Source organism: Onychostoma macrolepis, chromosome 05 (assembly GCF_012432095.1).
Source record: "Onychostoma macrolepis isolate SWU-2019 chromosome 05, ASM1243209v1, whole genome shotgun sequence".
Taxonomy (NCBI): domain Eukaryota; kingdom Metazoa; phylum Chordata; class Actinopteri; order Cypriniformes; family Cyprinidae; genus Onychostoma; species Onychostoma macrolepis.
In genome coordinates this window covers 32,884,747-32,905,380 of record NC_081159.1, presented here as the reverse complement: position 1 = coordinate 32,905,380, position 20,634 = coordinate 32,884,747, and the positions used below count along the sequence as shown (strand labels likewise).

The window sequence follows — 20,634 nt, the reverse complement described above, 5'->3', positions numbered from 1 at the left end:
TCTTGTTTCTCATTTTCCTCTTGACAATACCCCATAGATTCTCTATGGGGTTCAGGTCTGGTGAGTTTGCCGGCCAGTCAAGCACACCAACACCATGGTCATTTAACCAAGTTTTGGTGCTTTTGGCAGTGTGGGCAGGTGCCAAATCTTTAAAAATCTTTAAAAAGCTGGTCAGCAGAAGGAAGCATGAAGTGCCCCAAAATTTCTTGGTAAACGGGTGCAGTGACTTTGGTTTTCAAAAAACACAATGGACCAACACCAGCAGATGACATTGCACCCCAAATCATCACAGACTGTGGAAACTTAACACTGGACTTCAAGCAACTTGGGCTATGAGCTTCTCCACCCTTCCTCCAGACTCTAGGACCTTGGTTTCCAAATGAAATACAAAACTTGCTCTCATCTGAAAAGATGACTTTGGACCACTGGGCAACAGTCCAGTTCTTCTTTCTTCTCCTTAGCCCAGGTAAGACGCCTCTGACGTTGTCTGTGGTTCAGGAGTGGCTTAACAAGAGGAATACAACAACGGTAGCCAAATTCCTTGACACGTCTGTGTGTGGTGGCTCTTGATGCCTTGACCCCAGCCTCAGTCCATTCCTTGTGAAGTTCACCCAAATTCTTGAATCGATTTTGCTTGACAATCCTCATAAGGCTGCGGTTCTCTCGGTTGGTTGTGCATCTTTTCTTCCACACTTTTTCCTTCCACTCAACTTTCTGTTAACATGCTTGGATACAGCACTCTGTGAACAGCCAGCTTCTTTGGCAATGAATGTTTGTGGCTTACCCTCCTTGTGAAGGGTGTCAGTGATTGTCTTCTGGACAACTGTCAGATCAACAGTCTTCCCTATGATTGTGTAGCCTAGTGAACCAAACTGAGAGACCATTTTGAAGGCTCAGGAAACCTTTGCAGATGTGTTGAGTTGATTAGCTGACTGGCATGTCACCATATTCTAATTTGTTGAGATAGTGAATTGGTGGGTTTTTGTTAAATGTGAGCCAAAATCATCACAATTAAAAGAACCAAAGACTTAAACTACTTCAGTCTGTGTGCATTGAATTTATTTAATACACGAGTTTCACAATTTTAGTTGAATTACTGAAATAAATGAACTTTTCCATGTCATTATAATTTATTGAGATGCACCTGTATTTACCTAAAGAGAAAAATCTAAGCACAGTATGTGATGTTGTTGAGATCTCTAATCTAAACTTTTGAGGTGACAAATGTGAGAGATCCAGAGTCTGTAGCTAAGGAGAAATATCTGAGCACAGTGTGTGATGTTGTTGAGATCTCTTTTAAAGCTTTAAAGGATATACATGTGTGACCACCAGAGTCTTTAGCTAAGGAGAAATATCTGAGCACAGTGTGTGATTTTGTTGAGATCTTGTTTGAAACTTCAGGAGACAAATGTGAGAGATCCAGTGTCGTTAGCTAAGGAGAAAAATTTGAGCACAGTGTGTGATGTCGTTGAGATCTCTTCTAAAACTTTAAAGGAGACAAATATGAGACTACCTGAGTCTTTAAACTAGGAGAAATATCTGAGCACAGTGTGTGATGTTGTTGAGATCTCTTTAAAGCTTTAAAGGAGACCATTGTGAGAGTGTTAGAGTTTTGAGTTTGAGAAGCAGGAGATTCAAGCAAAAATCTCCATTTAATCCTTACGTAACCTCATTTCTGTCTAGGAGAAATATTTGAGATGTTAAAGAGATCTCACTTTTGATTTTTTCTTTCATATGGGCTATTTACTCGTACGCTACAATGCACGTTACTATGAAATAATAAAATGTCATCAGCATGCGCTAGTCGAAAACAAAAGGAGCATGTTAAATCTCACTTTAGCAGTTGTATTTTTTATGTGGAAAAAAAGAGGAAGCGGCAAAAGAGAAAGGGATAAGAGCTTGAGGTAAGCAGTTTTATGTTTTAGTACCATGTCGCATTAATTTTTGTCACATTTTTGTCAGCTGGTCAGTAAACGTGGATCGTATCAGCAAACACACTGTGCGATGATCGTGCCTCTCTCACTGTACGACATGAGAGCACCAATTAAGAGCCACGATCACAGAAATCGCCACGGTTGTTTCACAATGCCAATTTTTCATCTGGGACAGCCGAAAGTCACGCAGTGTGTTTAGGGCTTAACACTAGTGATCTCTATTCTTTTTTCTATTCTGTCTACTTGTTTTCTTTTTAATTGTTATATATATAAAATAATAAAAACTTGACCCTCGGACATTAGCTCTATCTATTCTTTATCTTTTCTATGTACTTTTTATTGCTTTTATTATACAAACCCCCCCCCCCCAAAAAAAAACACTTGCTACACGTACTGCATTAGTCTAACCGGGACTTGTCACAACACTTATATATTGTCGCTCTTTGGTTGTTTTGATTGCTTCCATTACCCCAATTTGTAAGTTTGTAAAGTGTCTGCTAAATGATTAAGTGTAAATTTCATATTTCATAACCGTATATAAATAATTTATAATGTCATATACATTATAGTTCAGATGCAAAAGCCTCTAAATGCCATCTGAAATTTTATTCTAAATGAGCATTTTTATCAGGCCCCTATATTTATGTTCAGTTATTTCACTTTAATTGCATAGAAAAGGACATATACATTGCCATTACAGTAAAATTACTAAACAAAAACATTGCAGCCTGATAAAAATATTCATTTTAGATGAAAATTTCAAATGGCACTTAGAGGCTTTTGGATCTGAACCCTTCATACATCAACTGATATTATGTTAATATATCACCAAATCTGAACAACTGAAATATGATTTTTAACTTAAAATATACTTACAACCACCATAAAACTACATGTAGTAAAACTGAAAATCACATCATGAATCAAAGTTTATCATGAAGAGACTTTCCCATGGATAGTGGCCAACATTCAGATACATGAAATACAAAAAGAAATACAAATACAACAATATGTATATCTTGTTGAATATAATATAGATTTTGATTGTTCAAATTGTATGGTAATCCATTTTTTCTTAAAACTTTATGTATTTTACAGTATAGGTTAAAAATACTGTGTTTCACAGACATTTGTTCACTGTATATCATAAGGTAACTTACAGATTTTCCACTGATACTCCATAAACTCATCATTCAGTGAGCTAGAAGTTGACATGAAAAAAGGCAAACAAAACAAAACAAAAAGTCAAATGGATCACTGATGACATAAAATCCCAAAACTGACCTGCTATGTACATAAGGTACCCACAGTTAGTGAATTCTCATTTCCTATAAGTAGCAAATATCCTTGACAGTATATTAACAAAGTATAATAAAGATGCAATTAACCTAAAAATGACAAGCCATTTATCATTTCCAAACAGGGTCACCAGATCATATGCCAATGCATTCACAGTGTGATAACAGCAGCTCTTTCAGCATATGCTTACATCAAACGACTGTAGATACACTTTATTATGCAAATACTGTATAAAAGGCATACTAGCTTTAGGGTGTGTTCTGTATTCTTCTAATATTTATTTTCCAAGATGTTTGTTACATAATCTTATGTTGAGGCTTTTGAGTGTGAATGTTTAACCCTCTTTGGGGGTTCAAACCCACATCATAACATTTGCCTCTTGGGCATGCTGCCCACACATTCACAAGGATGACTGTACAGCTGACAAAATGGCTATCCACTGAGGACATATGGAGATATGAATACTTGTAGTTCAGGTTAACTCAGTTGCGTTAACACAGCTATATGTGCAGACTTTATCCTCTCAAGTCTTTATCATAGGCACATAATTTATTACATTTTTAGGGTTAATGGGAAAGTAGTTCATTTAATGGTTGCAGATGAATTTATGGACTATGATGCTCATTAGTCTGTTGCAGAAGCAAGCTAAGCATAGCTGAGAGTACTAATTATAATTAAGCATGCACTTTAAATGCTAATAATTAAAAATGTATGTTTTCTAATAAACTTGATACTGCATTGTATAGAATATCATTATTTCTATGTGTGTCTTTCAAGTGAATGAGAAGAACAAAACGAAAAATGAGAATGTGAACCTCACAAAAAAGGTTAAGTCTATTTTTGGAGGTTTTTTTTTTGTTGTTGTTATTTTTGTGATCATGATAATTAAGCACCCTGCATACCTATAATGATGCATACTGTAATGCAAATAATCAAACAAATAAACCGTTATATTATTTGTATTGTATATAATTGTATATGCTGGTACTTAACTGTGCCACTGTAAAAAATAAATAAATAATAATTTAATTAATTAATTAATGAAAATTAAAAATACAAATTACTCTATTACATTTAAAACAACGTACAGTGGTAAATTATTGTTGGCTGCAGAATTGCGCTGCTAGACCTTTTTGCGAGATTTCTTCAGGGATAGTAGATTAAAGCACAGATATGAAACAAAGAAAGCCCTCTCTGAGAAAGCCTCGCTCCCCTCCGCTGCTCCACGTCCGTCACTACGTGATATCCGCACTTCCTATGCTCATAAAGCTATTATTCCACTCTCCTGCTCTGTCTGGGCTGATGAACGGGCGCTGAAACATCCTGCGCTTGACATCGCTGAGAAATGGCAGGCGAATCGAGCTGACACGAATGAGACAATACAGCAAGCTCTCTAACGATGGGAACTCCGATTCATTTCAGTCAATCGGTTCGTTCAGACGATTCATTTCAATGATTCAATTCCTTCGAGTCACCATTTCAAAGTGTTTCAAGAAATTCAAGAAACAGCGGAGTTTAGCTTTTTTTTCTCTCTCTCTCTGTAGTGAGAAATATTTTACTCAAATACTGCTAATTTGATTCATAATTTACATTTTGCATTTTTTTGTTTTGTTTTGTAATACTATTTAGCATAAATTTGTATTCCTGTTACTGCCACTCAAGTGAAAAAAAGGGGAAAAATAGTTGGCTTCAACTTGTCACCCACAGTACAGTAGGCTATCAGTTCAAATGAATCAGGGAACCGACTCAAAAAACGATTCGTTTGCGAATCGGTCACCGCTGTGAACCGAGCGTGAATTATGCATTCGGACTAACAAGGGAAAGTGATGCTCAGAGAGGAGGACAGAGGACTCGGAAAAGATGCATTAAAGGGCGATGAAGTTCTGTGAAGCGGTTTCTCGTCGCAGCGTTATGTACGCACGTATGATTAATTTGGTGTAGTTTATTGCTACGTAGCACGGGGTGGATTTTATTACAAAGGAAAAAACGATAGTCGATATCGGATGGTCGCTGAAAGGAAGAGAGAAAGGGGGGTAAATGATTTTAATGATGACTTATAGGCTACAGCGGACCGTCACTTAATTTTGAATTACAGCTTGAATAGCGTGGAACTTCGCAGTTCTGAGGAAATAACAAAAAAGCGTTTTATTCGGTAAAGGAGAGATGGATGGAGAGACAGGCAAAGGAAGGGATCTCTGACGAAAAGGTAAGTTGTCATAATATCCCATTTTTCTATTTCATGTGCTGTGTCTAAGCAGTTTGCAGGCTTTCATGTCCATCTCACAAAATCGCGCAGCTGTGTAAATGAATGTGAATCCACTGGAATAGGCTATAACAACAGACGCGTTTAGCGCAGTCAAAAATAAGCACAAACTGTCACAGCATACAAAGCAACTGCTGAGACTTTCACCATTTCTGGTTTTCTGCAGAAATATGACCTACGACCAACCCACCTCGACAAGCACAACATAAGAGCTGTTCACACGTGTTATGTGTTTCTGCGCAATCTTTTAATTATTGCTCTGTGTACACATGCGTGTTTTCAGCAGTGGCGTCGCGTCGTAGCCTTGCTATTTCAAAGAGCCTGTCTTTAAGTTAATAACAGTTCAATTTAAAACCGCGTTCCGAGAGGCATTCTATCCTTTTCTGTTGCACTCGGTAAGGGGATTGGAAAAGGTGTTTTAATCGTTTAAACGAAAAAAAAGAAAAAGAAAAAAAGTTAAATAAGAATTCATGCGCGCCTGTGTTAGTGTTCATTACCTCACGATAAAAACGCTTGTGCGAAAGCTGGCTTTGGCGCGAATAACCGCCATTATTAACTATCCCTCTAACCATTACTGGTTAGGCGTGTAGGCTGCCTTCAAATATTGTTTTGTTTTTTTGTTTTTTCATTAATGCAGTACATTGTGCTCATGAAGAGCTGGAGCTGGAGTCAATGCGGTCACGGCGGCAGGTAGCAGTAGCTGAATGGCATTAAATTGTGAATGGTGCTGCAAAGAAAATGTAGATTTAATTGAGAAATATAGGCTACTCTAGAAGGTGCTCCTACTTATGAGCGCTAAAATAAAATGTAGCTACCTTTTACCTTACCCTATCAATGAAATAGGTGTCGTGAGAAATCACACCTGTATCTGTGACAGCCCTTGGATCGGCAAAAGGAGTCAGGGGACTGGCCTGTCCTTTTTTGCCAATCAGATACGCTCTTCGCCTGTCAGTCATTTTAAATTTACAGATTACTGACATTGGGTAGGTTGACATGACATTGGAGGGCTGGGTTTCAGGAAGAGAATGTGTTGTTGAGGTTAGCCACATTTTGGAGGTTAGTAAAACAGCTAGAATCACTTACAACACTGAAGTGGCACATTGTGCTCACTGAAAATTTAGGTTGGCTGACCAAATAGGGCTGTCTAATGATAAAAAAGCGTGTATTGGATATATGTCTGCTAAACATTGTATCATTTGGAAAGAATCTAATCATTGTGTTCAAGCATCTGATAACAGCTTAAAACACATTCACATTCTTAAACATCATTTTAATGTCAGTCAGGGAACGTTTTTGAAACATACTGCACATCAGCAATATAGCTCTAAATATTACAGTTTCCAGATGAAAGCAAACATCAATTAGACATCTGTTTGATGTACATGTGTTATCAAAGGAACAAAAACACTACCTGCTGTCTGATGGCCACATAAGACGTGCCTTTGATTCAACAGGGAAACCAATATCCTCTTAAGGCACAGTCGGGTTAAAACGGCTTTAATGTTGTGTTGTTGAATGAATAATCCCCTGGCCGTGAGCTTTAGGAAATTTGGAGTGGTGGTTGTATAAATGAGGATTCTGCCTGCATGCGTAACACTCTGGCTCTCCCACAGGGCACTAACAAGACAGTTCACAGTTAGATCACAATCATTGCATCTTGACATCTTGGGCTACATCTTGAAATCAGCAAGTTAGCTTTTAAAAGAACAGCTCACCCATAAATGAAAATTCTGTTATCATTTATTCACCCTCAAATTATTCCAATACAGTCCATGAAACAGAACATGGAGGTGCTTTAAATAATATTCAAAAACACTGAATGTGAACATGGGCTTTCATTCTTCAAAATGGAATAAAATGCACCATAAAAGTAGTTCATATGACTTGTGCACGATAGCCCGAAGCCACATAATGTAGCTTTCTGTGCATAGGTCATAGGAATTACTTCTATGGTGCATTTTCACCCTGTTTGGATGATGAAAGTCTGTCTTCACATTCACTTTTTTCTGGACATTCTTCAGAACACATCTATTTATGTTTTGGAATAAAAAAAATCAGGCTGAAATGTAATTCATTATTCACATAAAGTATTGTTTTCTGATGTAACTTTCAAACCTCATTCTCGCTTTTACATATTCAATTTCAGTTTGTAAAGTATTATGCCAGAGTTGGCATCAGTGAACACCAAATGTCTTGCAATGTGCAAATAGTAACTGAGACCTATTCAGTAAATAATGACTGAGAATCTCTCATAGGTGATGTCATATGTCCAGGTGCCTTTGTGGGCCATATGAAAAAAAACAACAAAAAAATCTACATTTCTCTTAGGCCATCTGTCGTTTAAACAAATTTGGAGTATCACAGTAATTGTATAACTTTACTTTGCCAGAAAGACCTTTACTCTGCTCGCAGACCTTGAGATACCAAGCAAATGCTACTGCTTGCTTCTGCTTAACAATGTAGATTGAATGCATGATTGATTGATTCAGCTGCCCTTCAGTTGAATTCTTCTCTGAAGACTAGATGCAGAGCTCCAGGATATTGATCAATGCTTAGATCATTTTTGTTCATATTCAAATCAGGGGTCAATAAGTCTAGATGGATATCGAGGCCCAGAAAAAACGGCAACTTTGCTCAGACAAATTTCAGTCATAAACAGTGCATGCTTTTTCCAGCATGAACATTAGAACACCTTGCTTTATAGTCATGGTAATATCAATCATTTCAACGATCACCTTATCTGAATAAGAATGTTTGGCATTTGGAGCAATTTGTTCACAATTCAGATGTTTATTGCTTTTGCTTTTCATTGTGAAGAGCTTCTATGCTTCTCCTCATGATTATCTCAGGGGAATGGATCATGTTTTCAGCTTTCCCAGATCCAAGGGACCATCCTGGCTGTAAACATGTTCTCTCTCAGTCTTCCTGACTGTCAGAGTGGATGTGGATGAGTGTGTGCATCATTTATGGCCTCTCTGATGGGCACTGAGGGTCTCAGTATTTCCCTTCACTGCAAATGATTTCAGACATTTGAAGGCCCCATTGTGAACGTATGGTTCAATAATATGAGGTGGTTAAAAGGTCATTGCTGTATTGCCTGCATAGGGTTCAGTACATTGCTCCTTTTTTGTTATCATTGTTTTCTTTGTAAAGTAATTAAAAAAGTATGCAATTCTATGTGCACAGAAAACAGGGATGTGTAGTATACTGGTGATCATCTGCTTGATTAGGCCAATGGGTTAGGCAAACAGTGATTTTCTTAGTATTTTTGTGATTTATATTTTGTTTTTGTCTTTTCCAGTACAAATTTCTAAACGTTCTTAAATCAAGATACATTTACACAAGAAGCAAAATGACATCCGTTATTAACTCTTGTTTTCTTTTCAAAATTTAGTGGGTTTATGCTTAAAACAAGGGAAAAAATCTGTCCATGGAATAAGAAAAATAAACTGGAGAGATTTGATTGTATGTTTGATGATTTTAAGCATAAATTCAATTAATTTTGATATTACACTTAAATCAATAGCTTAAGTCAGTTTGCTGCTCAAGTAATTTTATCTTGATTTAATAATACTTAGATATTTGTACTGGAAAAGACAATAACAAAATCCAAAATAAGACAAAAATACTAAGTAAGAAAATTAGTTTTTGCAGTGTATTGGAAGTAGATCAGAGGCAGAAAAATATGGGCATGTAGAATAAGACATTAATGTGTGCTTTTGTAATTACTAATAAACAGCCAATATGCTAGTAATATGCATGCTAATAATCAACTAGTTAATAGTGAGAACTGGTCCTTAATATAAAGTGTTATTTGGGTTTGTAAGGTGTTCTGAGGGGGTTTTTAATCTTGTCTTGCTAGGCAGTTGTTAACTGTTCTCAGTGGTTGGTAGTTGCTAACTGACACAAGACAAAATGCTCGGGTCCCTCCTTCAAAATAAATACATGGTATTTTTCTGCTTGTTTGTTTTTTTTTTGTCTGCAGATGATTGTAAGTCTGAACACTTAAAGTACATAACAGCACATTTCTCTTCAACAAGCTGCGTGATTTGTGGGGTCATTCACGTCTGTAGCTCAAATGATGTGGTTGAGTTATGTACCAATATTCAGTTCATTTTGTTCCTTACAACTGAGCAATACTAGTAGTTACAAATGACAAATCAGCTATCAACCAATATTTCTATATCACTGCATTTCTAAAAGAAGATTTTGCTTCGTTCTGTTAATTAAAGAGCAAAACGGCCTAATTTCTAAGACAAGCAGACAGGAAGTCCACATTTAGGACAAAGGACAAACAAGGACAAAGATGCAATTATTTGTGAATAGTCATCTCTTATTATGTATAAGAGCTGTATAAATGCTGATTTTATAAGATTTATTTTTAAGAGGGCTTTAAAGAGGGCTCTTGGCGAATATAATTTCTTTCCTTTTATATTTATCGCCCTCTCTCCATCTCAGATTTTTTTTTCTCATGTTGTGATATTTCTTTGATCTCTCGCCGTTGTTCTCGCCTTGCTCGCGCATATGCCCCTCCCTCTCTGTCTGTCTTTGCCAGGCTGTTATAAGCAGCCGTGTTGCTTGTGTCATCAGAGAAAAGGATTGAAAGGAGAAAAGGACAGACGAGAGCCCAAGAAACCGTAACACAGTGAGGTTGGGTTACAGAAGAGAGACATGGGTGTGTGTCTTTGTCCCCACCGATTCTTTCTCATTCACAGGGTGACAGCTGGCTAGCAGTAGGGTACAGTGGCATTGCCAAAAGAAGTCAGTCCAGACCACAGCAGAGATTTACATCCAATATCCTGCATGTTTATAACATATACCAAATGGAAATTATGATCATAATACAAAAATAGATTTGATGTGCACTTTTTTCGCAAGATCATTGGAGTTTGTTTTACAAGCAAATACCAACCTGGTCTCATAAAAATACGTACCTCTGTGCACTTTTTGTGTAACACCGTTTTTACGTACCTTACTGCACTTTTCGCCGCAGTTTCAAAGAGAAATGTCCACTGAGTGGCGCTAAAACACAGGTTCAATACGTGAACCCTGGCACATTTTTATTACGTTGATATAGCTACGTATTGCTGTGTTTTTATTACGTTGCTTCAGGCACATATTGCGGCAGTTCAGAATTCAAATATCCGGGGACTGTCACTAAAAGTTAATGCTATATCGTGTTGGAAATATGCCCTACACCAAACCCAACCCTAATCCTACCCGATAGTGTTGACAAATGCAAAACTGATATGAAAACATATTTGTAGATGCAACCAAGCCATTTCAACTTCCTTTTATGCAGATCTGAACTGCTTTGTCGAACCGTGGTTACATGGGATTCAAACCAGAGCTCTTTGCCTCTCAAGTTTGTCTCCGTACTCCGTGAGCTACCGAACAAACCTACCTCTATGAAAACCCATAGATATGAAGCTGGATATGTGTGATGCTAACATTCAATAGCATCAGTTTTCAAATCTCCCAGCATATTAATATTGTTTTGAAGTCATAAAATGATATTCTTCAAGTAATTGTGCGAAAATTAGGCTTTATTATCGAAACTCTCTAAATTTGTGTGAAAAGGAATAAAAGGTGCTGGAGTTTTACTGCCTCTAGTGTTAATTTCTTTTGGAAACTGCAGTGATATGTACTTATTGGTACGTATTTCGCGTCTCGCTAAAAAGTGCACCCAGGTACATTTATGCCATGAGACCAGGTAGGCAAATAGTCTTGCAGTGTTTTTACTTCAAAATGTCACATTTAATTCAATGTGTTAATTAAATGTGTTAATTTAATTCAAATCCTACACCAATTTTTCTCACTGTGTACAGTGTTAACATCACTGACAGTAAGACAGAAAAAGAAAACATGTTTAATTTATTACAATATACATGCGGCACTTGTAGTACATAAAACCATAAAACTGTAACATTAGTAGGCTATATCGTTGACCTTAATTCACAACTAGTTATACATACTAACAACAATAATAGTAGCAAAATCTAAATAATGTTTTCGATACATTTAATAGACACATAATTCATAAAAACAGCTATTCCAACACTATAAATATGCTTTCCATCAAGTAGCCTACACATTAAATGCATGCATAATACATAAAATTCCAATATTGCAACATTATAAATAATGCACAGCACATTCTACACATTTACTACATGCAACTCATACACTACATGCAACTACATGCACAATACATAAAATAACATTCTAGTAACATTATGCTCCTGCTTTCCATCATGCACAACACATTATACGCATTACGAATTCTATGCATGTTATATGTACTGCACCCACAGAATTTTGTCGCACTGTTGAGCACTGTAGGACACACAGGTGAATTCACACACATATTTTACCCCTGTACCTTGACAAATGGAGCGTATTGCATCACATCAGCAGTGGGTAAAACGTTAGCATATTGTGTGACCAGATTATAAAAGTGGATTTAGTAGAAAACTGTGAAACGGTACAGCTGCTAGCTCAAGGCACACACGCTTACATACAAATCAAGAGCGCGGCCGTCAGTAACCATGGAAACAGGATTAGGCCCACCCTGCTGAAACAAAACCCACCTAAAACATTTTAAATAAGGGAGGGAATGACTTTTCTTCTCTTTCCCAGCTAAGGCTTCCTGTTTGATTAATGCAACACCTTACGCCAGCATAGTTCATGTGTTTGGATCAATGGATTCCGCCCCAGATTCACACTGCACTACACAAGGCATATCCTCCAAGCCTGACTGCTCTCTTTACTTAAAATGTGTTGGAATCTGTCCAGACTATTCATCTGCTAGTGTCTGCGGGAGCCGAACCAGTAGTACAGGAAATCTATTTTTCTTGTGTACCCCAAACAAATGAACTATGAGTCGGGCTTGCTTTTGCTGATTTGATTGGAGGTTTGTGTGGAGTATTTAGATCTCCTCAGAATTCATTTAAATGTATGCCCATATTCCAAACTGGATGTAGAATGGAATATGAAATTAAAAGATTTACACCTAAATCTTTTCCATGCAATGAAAGTGTAGTGCAATCAGAAAATGTCAATCTCTAAGATTTTCAGTAAAAAATGACCTTCATATGGCTTGAGAAGACTTGGAATATAACACATAAGTCAGATGTCAACTATGTTTGTGCTATTTTGTCATTTTTAGGGCTTGACAGCTGAAGTTATCATCCACCTTCGTTGATAGACCAGAGCTGCTTGGAGCTTTGTGTGTGTGTGTGTGTTCCATGGGAAAAGAAAATCTTACAGCTTTCAATTAACTTGAACATGAGCAGATGAACAAATTGTATTTGTTGCTGATCTTTTCCTTTATGTTTGTTTTAAAAGGATAAATGTGTAGATTTTTTTTTTTTTTTTTTTACGATCATTACTGTTACTGATAAAATTCCACTGCTCCAAGCGGCAGGTTATGGAGTGTTTGTGCAGAGTATTAATAACTGTCCTGAAGCAAAACCAGCCGGGAACCATTATTTTAAATATTATTTTTCAGAATAAGAATTACATTTTCAAGTATGAGTCATTGTGAGTACTGTGAAGTGCTTTGGGATGAAGATGCTTTGAGATGGAGGCTGTGTTGGTTGTACTGTTATATTTTACATAGAGTTCCTGTTTTGTCTCATCTTTGTTTGTCTAACTGTGAAACAGTTTAAAAAATTGGAAAATTCTATAATTTAGTCATCTTCATATTGCTTGAACACTATAGGAAGATTTGTTTCTTCTGAGAACACGCAAAAGAAGATATTTAGCGGACTGTCCAAGCTGATATTTTGTCATCCAAAATGAAAGAGTCAAGCTCCGAAGAAGAAGAAGAAGAAGAAGAAGAAGAAGAAGAAGAAGAAGAAAACACATACATATTAAAGGGGTCATATGATGCGATTTCAAGTTTTCCTTTCTCTTTGGAGTGTTACAAGCTGTTTGTGCATAGATAATATCCCTGAAGTTGCAAAGACTAAAGTCTCAAAACCAAAGAGATATTCTTTATAAAAGTTAAGACTCGACCACGCCCACCTAAAACGGCTCATTCAAACACGCCCCCACATGTCTACATCTTTTTTGCAAAACACCACCCAAACGTATACGCAATGAAAGAGGGCGGTATGTTTATTCTCGCTGTTGTACTGTTGCTGCTGCCGGCACCATGTCCTGGAGATGCTGTGTTTCGTTGTGAAAGCAAAACTACTTTGTTTGGGCTTCCAAAAGAGGACACAACTAGATATCAGTGGTTAAGTTGTATTTACAACACTGTTCCAGAACAGTTCAACCCAAATATTCGAGTGTGTGCAGCAAATTTTACGGAGGACTATTTCCTGAACCTGGGAGTAACCTGCCAGCTGTGCTCAATGACTGTTTCTATAAAGTGGGGCAATTCCAACTTTGCAAGGACAGTCTGGTGCTTCTGACTCACAGCCTGTAAGTATGTTTTCAAATTTATAGAATATGCCACTGACTATTCAAACGCGAGTTTTGAGCAGTGTAGAGTAGTGCTTGTTGTTTGTCGTTTCTCCGATCACAAATGCAGACATGGTAATGTTTACATGGCGTGATGCAACGCGCCGCATAAAAAGACAGTATAAGTCATCATAATCAGTAATTATGTCCCCACTGGATGCAACAAATGGCTTGTTTGTAATGGGTTTTATTGTTTTTGTGTCATCGCACTGGGACATGGCATCACAATACAGTAAGGGACATAACATTTCCGTCTCACACATGAGGTATTTGGCCAATCACAACACACTGGATAGATGGCCAATCAGAGCATGCCTCGCTTCTCAGAACGATGAGCTTTGTAAAAATCGGCGCGTTTCAGAAAGGCGGACAATAGAGGAGCAACAATAATGTACAGTATGTGGAAAATAATGTTTTTTTTTAACCTTAAACCGCATAAACACATTGCATTACACCAAATACACAAAATAATGTTATTTTTAGCAGTCATATGACCCCTTTAAAATTTAGTTAAGTGAAAAACTAAAAAAAAATAAAAACTTTTTATGTATTTTGTGGAATTTTGGGGGCCTGTAAACAACTTTTGAAAATGTTTCAAAGTGCAAGTTTTTGATAATGATACTGTTATCACCTACAAAATCACAGATTTGTGATAGTGGTAATGTTATACGATTCACATGTTCAGACTATAGTAATGCATATAAATTCTAAAAGTCCTAAAACCCAAACAATAGAGAGTGAAACTGACAGAATTTTGTTTCAGTGAACTGCCCCTTTAAGAGCTGCACTAGAAGAACTGTGTATCATGTGCCGTGACAGTCTATCACTTTAAAGATGTGTGCAAAGGTGCTGTACAAAGATTATGAACACAAACTTCCCACACACAAACATGGAACATGCACCCATCCGTTTGCATTAACACACACACACACACAAAAATAGAGTGACACCAGAAATAACTATCATTTTAGACTTTACAAGATAAGGCCACCACACAGGATGGAACCACATGTTTGAGACTGGGGGACCAAATGTAAGGATATCAGTCTTGCACTAACTGCGTAAACCTGATTTTTAGTCACCTGCATCTTACTCAAATCTGGCTCAGAACAAAACTGGTGCAAGCTTCATTTCTATGGTTTGAAATGGGATTTAAATGTGAATTCCTTAGATCTGTTTTCATCTGATTTGGTTGCAACGTGTATTTACTGCTCACTAGTGTCTAGGCATGGATTTCTAAAATACAGCTATGTCATTGTGTTTATATTCACAGCGGGATGCCTTTGATGGAGGTGGGCAGAGGCTACATTTTCAGATTCCATGCTTTATGCATCCTGAATTCTTTCAGATTTCACTTGTTGCTGAAATCACTTGGCGTTGTGCTGACACCTACATCATTACTATAGCAACCAATGTAGATACAGTAGCCTATACCGAAAATAAACTGAGATTTAATCACTTGCTGGACAATGTGCACAGTTGGTCCAAAAGTATTGAACAACCAGTGTGAATAAATCCATAGTGCATAGCCATGCAAAAGTAATTTGATCTGTTTTTTTATTTTATTATTTTTGTTTTTCAATAAAATATCTTAATATTTAAAACAAGATACATTTACTTGAAAATTAAAGTTGTGCAAGATAATAAGGTTTGTCAAAAAAAAAAAAAAACATTTTGATTTGTGTATAATTGTAATAATTTGGCACAAGTATTATTTTAATATCATTGAGATGCTATTATAATTTTTATTAATATTTTGAATTTGTTTTTATTTTCATATTTTAAGTTTGGCGCTGTTGCAATAGGAAACTCACTTTGTATTACAAAAAAGAATAGAAAAACTGGTGCATAAACTGTGTGTGATTAACTGTGGCAGAAAACAGTTTTTCCGGCATGTCTGTTGCTTATTTTTTACTTTTTTCTTTGCAGCCTGTGGAAACCACTCAAAAATAATTGTTTATGCTGCTTTCAAAAGAGATGCATTTAGATCACAGTCACAGTTCTGTCACCAAATTTTGGTCCATACAGAAGTCGTGACAGACAAGTGTGAGGGAGAAACACTTGGAGAGACAAACATAATGAATGGAGGACAGAGTGTGACAAAGAGCCTCATTAGATAAATATCAAAACTACAGCTATATTTAGAAATCCACACTAATTAATGATAAGCAATCTTGATTTGGTTTGCGTAGGCTGAGCTTTTCAGGCTGTACTTGCGGCAGCGACAGTCTACACACTTGCCACACACTCTCACAAGAACAGATGCAGATCTTGATAGTGCATGAGGAACTGTTTTTCCACTAAATTAATTACAAATACCCTCATCCAAACAATTACAATTAGTAAATTATTTATTGTTTTGTTGTGTTTATATGGGAAGGCAGAATTTCCTGAATGTTATTTAACAGACTCTGGCTGTCTTCAAACAGTCATTATTTGGAATTGACAACCTTACACAGGAAAACAATATTTGGACAGAAATTGCTTGTAGATTTCACAAATAATTACAAAGAATCAGCAAATATAACATTGGATTAAAGTGAAATCTCGGAAGTATAAAGACTGAAATAGTATTTTCTTGTTAAACATTGTGAAACAATTTAAAACTTTTTTTTTTTTACTGAATATTTATTAGTAGGTGTGACTCTCAAAAATGTTCTGAATACAACAGCGTGCAGAAGTGGCTTATGTACTGCCTGTATGAATAAATAACAAAAATTTGTTCTCAGTATTAAAATAGCTAAGAGTAAATATGAAAGATGCTGACTTCATATGTTAAATCTTAATTAACCAAAAGAAACTTTGAAAGAAACGAAAGAAACATTACGTTCCATCAACATTTTCAAAACCTTGCCTTGACATCTAAAAGGAAATATTTTAGTTCTGAATTTACTGTTTTGTCATTCTTCATGAAGATTTAATCTTATATGATTTGTTTATTTTGTTTTTGGACTTATACTGGTCTGAGTGCGTTGACCATCTGTTTCATGAGGCAGTGAAATCAGTCAGTCTGTCAGTCATGTTTGCAATCAGTCAGAGCTTTATTGGATGCTGTGCATTAAGAGCTGCACTCTGTCACACAGGCACTTCTTAATTTGATAACATACACGTGCTGGATGTAATAGGATTACATTAACATTCATAATAACAGAAAGAAGGTGGGAGAAAGAGTGAACGGATAAATGACATTAGAAAAAAACCTAATACACGCATACTGTACATGCGCAATTTAAATCATGCACACATCATGATTTTGCATATTATAAATGTTAAATATATCTGTAAGCTACATTTCAAATTTACTTCAACTTGACATACAATTAAATTCAACATTAAAGGGGATAGTTCACCTCAAACTGAAAATTCTGTTACCATTTACCCTTAAATTCCAAACCTGCATGAATTTGTTTCATTTGCTGAACACACACTTACGCACACAAAAACAAGACCATGCCTGTCTGCTAATCTTCAACGTGTTTGTCATGATTCATTTTAGAGTAAGCCATATTTGGTGTTATTTTTATTTTATTTTTTTTAATACACATTGATTTCAAGAGTCTCGTGGCTGACTGTCATAACAAATAATAAGAAGTAGAATAGAATAATACTAGGTACCCCTGTATTATTATCATACTAGGATTTGAAATGCAAACATTCCGATCTCATACTATTTAGGACAGACAGTATGTGAATTGGGATGCAGGCTTTTCTTGTTTTGTGTCTATGCATTGACACTCACAAGCACACACTGATGTTGGTTCAGCCCATAGGGATTTTGACTTAGTAATGTGACATGAAGGAACATGCGAGGGAAAATCACTAGATTACATACTGTATATCTGTATTAGGATTTCCCCCCATATTTCTTTTCCTAAAGCTAGTGTTGTAAAATATCACCCAGTGAAAGAAGTGTAACATTGGTGGTGCACAGTTAGACAAACACACTTGTTTAGTGGCCATTACAATGTAATAAAACCACATCAATGACAATCTGGATGTCAAAGCTTCTTTTGCTAGCCACGGTGTTGAAGCACACTGAATAAACTGCTTTTGAGTGATTCTGTGACGTCAGGGCCATTATATGATTGGCTTACGAGAAACCAGGTTGACCGTTTCGTCAGTGACACAGATGCCAAGGTTGCCATCTCTTCATTTAATAAGAAAATGTGTATGTGGTTTATTACTGCAAAATCTGATGAATGATCAACGTCATCTAATGATCACATGCATTTAGAAATATGAACTGTGTACTACTAGACTACTAGATAATTAGTTTATGGGGTTAAAGGGATAGTTCGCCTTTAGTGGTTCCCCACTGACTTGCATAGTGTTTTTTTTTTCTCTCCATACAAGTCGATGGGGACCAGCAACTGAAGGTGAACTATCCCTTTAATGCTTCTTTTTCTTTGACTGTTCAGTCACGGGACAGTTTTAATGAATAGAATAGAATAGAATAGTGAATACACTAAATTGACAGCTGAGATAAGCAGTTTGGAAAATGGATGGATGGATAGATGGTCAGATGACCGAAGAGTTTAAGAAAAGTACAAAACAAATGAACATTGTATAATGTTACAATAGCCTTTGTTTTGTGAATTCATCAAAACTTTCGATTCACATTTCTGGGTTTATGGAAACACCCCACAACACTACACTTTTTTTTTTTTTTTTTTTTACTTGCTTCAATCTCTTGAATCCACTTAATTTAAAATTCAATTTTGTTAAGTGTCAAAGAGAAAAGGATCTTTATAAGATGGATGCAGGCCAGTTTCTCCTGTTCTTTTCTGAAGGAAAGACCAAATTGTGTTAACAGTGAATAGACTTAATCAGAACATTATCTTTATGTTCCTGCAAGGCTTTCAGATCTCTATACTCAGAGTAGTATACAAATAAATTATAAACTGCATTTAGAATAAAGAATCTACATACAATCTACCATATGAAAATCGACAGTCTGCATTAGGTCATAACAGATATGGTCTATACAGAGATTATGAAGCTGACCAATTTTTCAATATCATAAATACATATAAACTGAATAAATTGTGAGCTGTATTTGCCTGTAGGAGGATGTGGATGGATGGCTGCTAGTCTGTTTGAGTTGTTCTGAATGGCTTTTAGTGCATTTCTATAAGGCCCCTTAAGTATACTTACTGTAATTGTATTAAATGTGCACTTGAAGTGTACTTCAAGTCTTAAAAGTATACTGTATTTTTAAAAACCTGTAGTTACAGGTAATATAATATTAATAAAATAAAAGCCTTTAATGAAGTTAAAGTACACTTTCATAACTATGTTTCTTAGCACATTTAAGTACACTTTTAAAACATGTATTTTATAACAATTTCAAATTAATAGTTTTACTTAAAGTACATTTTAAATCATTGTTTTAGAAATCTTTTGTCATGCCTTAAAGTACACTCGATGTGTTGACAAACATGTTACATGTTTGATATTCCATTTTAAATTGATATATTTTAAATGCACTACATGCAACTTACAAATGTGTAATTATACACACACACACACACACATCATTTTCAATAGAAATTACATTAAAGTATATCTTAGTTTAACCACATTTCAAAGATAAGCTTATGAAATTACATATAAAGATATACTTCCTACTCAAGTGGGTCAAAAAAAGCACACGAGTTCAACTATTTGCATTTAATATAAATGTAAACTATAATACATTTTAATTTCATTGTTAATTTACATGTAATTATATGTCCAAAAACATTATCTTCACTTCAAATAACACACTTAAGTATGTTCTAAAATTTATTTAATGATTTCCGTAATACGTACTCTAAGTGTACTTCTTTTTCACAAGGGGTTTCTAGGGTGCAGTTTCTGCTTACAGAACAAAATGGATGCTTCTTAAATGAGTGGGTATTCTGTCGCAGATGCAATGTGAAGACAACAGCATCTAAGCACCAACTGGGTTTGTTCAAATCCCTAACCCTAACTATTAACAAATTGCCTTAGCAAAGCATGATTTATATAAGGAGGAGGCCTTCAAGTGTAGCTGGTAGGTCAGTCTCAGTGATCCTCTCTGCACTCTCCACAGTCGTCTCCATCTTCTGCTCTTCCTGCATTGCCATAACGTAAATACAGGATGCTTTCTATAATGCTGCCAGGGTACAAATCAACACTTGCCAAACATGAATTGCAAGTGGAAATTGGCTTTGGTGAATAAATAAAATGTTGGCTGGTAACTTTTATAGGGAATGCAAAACAATAAATTAGTAAAATCACTATTTAAGAATGATATTCCATGGAAAACACACATAATCTTTTAATTACAAATTGTTGAATAATGGACAGTTTGTGCTCTTTGACCAGAGACATCTTTCAAATTTAGCAAGTGAAAACAGCTAAATACTATCATTGACATTGCAAATATATATTTTTAAGTAAATAATTCAAAATACAGTTTAAGGTCAGTGAAAAAAGGAGTGAATTTTCTCACTTGACCAGCCACTTCCAATGTCAGTTTTGGGCTCTGAATGATGTGGTTCATTTCTGTACTACACCAAGAAGAAGAAAAAGAAGAAGAAGAAGAAGAAGAAAAACCCCACTTTGGACTGACTTAATATTCTAATTTGTTGCAGCCAATTTTGATTTGATTTGACATAATATTCCAAATCACAAAAATATTATACA

The 20,634-nt window shown here is 35.9% G+C and overlaps 1 protein-coding gene across 5 annotated transcripts in view; it reads left to right on the top strand.

The window, feature by feature from the left end:
• Positions 1 to 5,062: 5,062 nt before the first annotated feature.
• flrt1a (fibronectin leucine rich transmembrane protein 1a) overlaps positions 5,063 to 20,634 on the top strand; it is a 77,561-nt gene continuing 61,989 nt past the window's right edge. For 2 of the 5 annotated variants that reach the window (XM_058777448.1, XM_058777447.1), the window contains exon 1: positions 5,063 to 5,439. The gene's annotated coding sequence lies outside the window, so the exon portion shown is untranslated. Of the gene's footprint in view, positions 5,440 to 12,664; positions 12,842 to 15,238; positions 15,384 to 20,634 lie in introns of those variants that run through there. The other 3 variants (XR_009271539.1, XR_009271538.1, XM_058777449.1) reach the window with 3 other exon arrangements.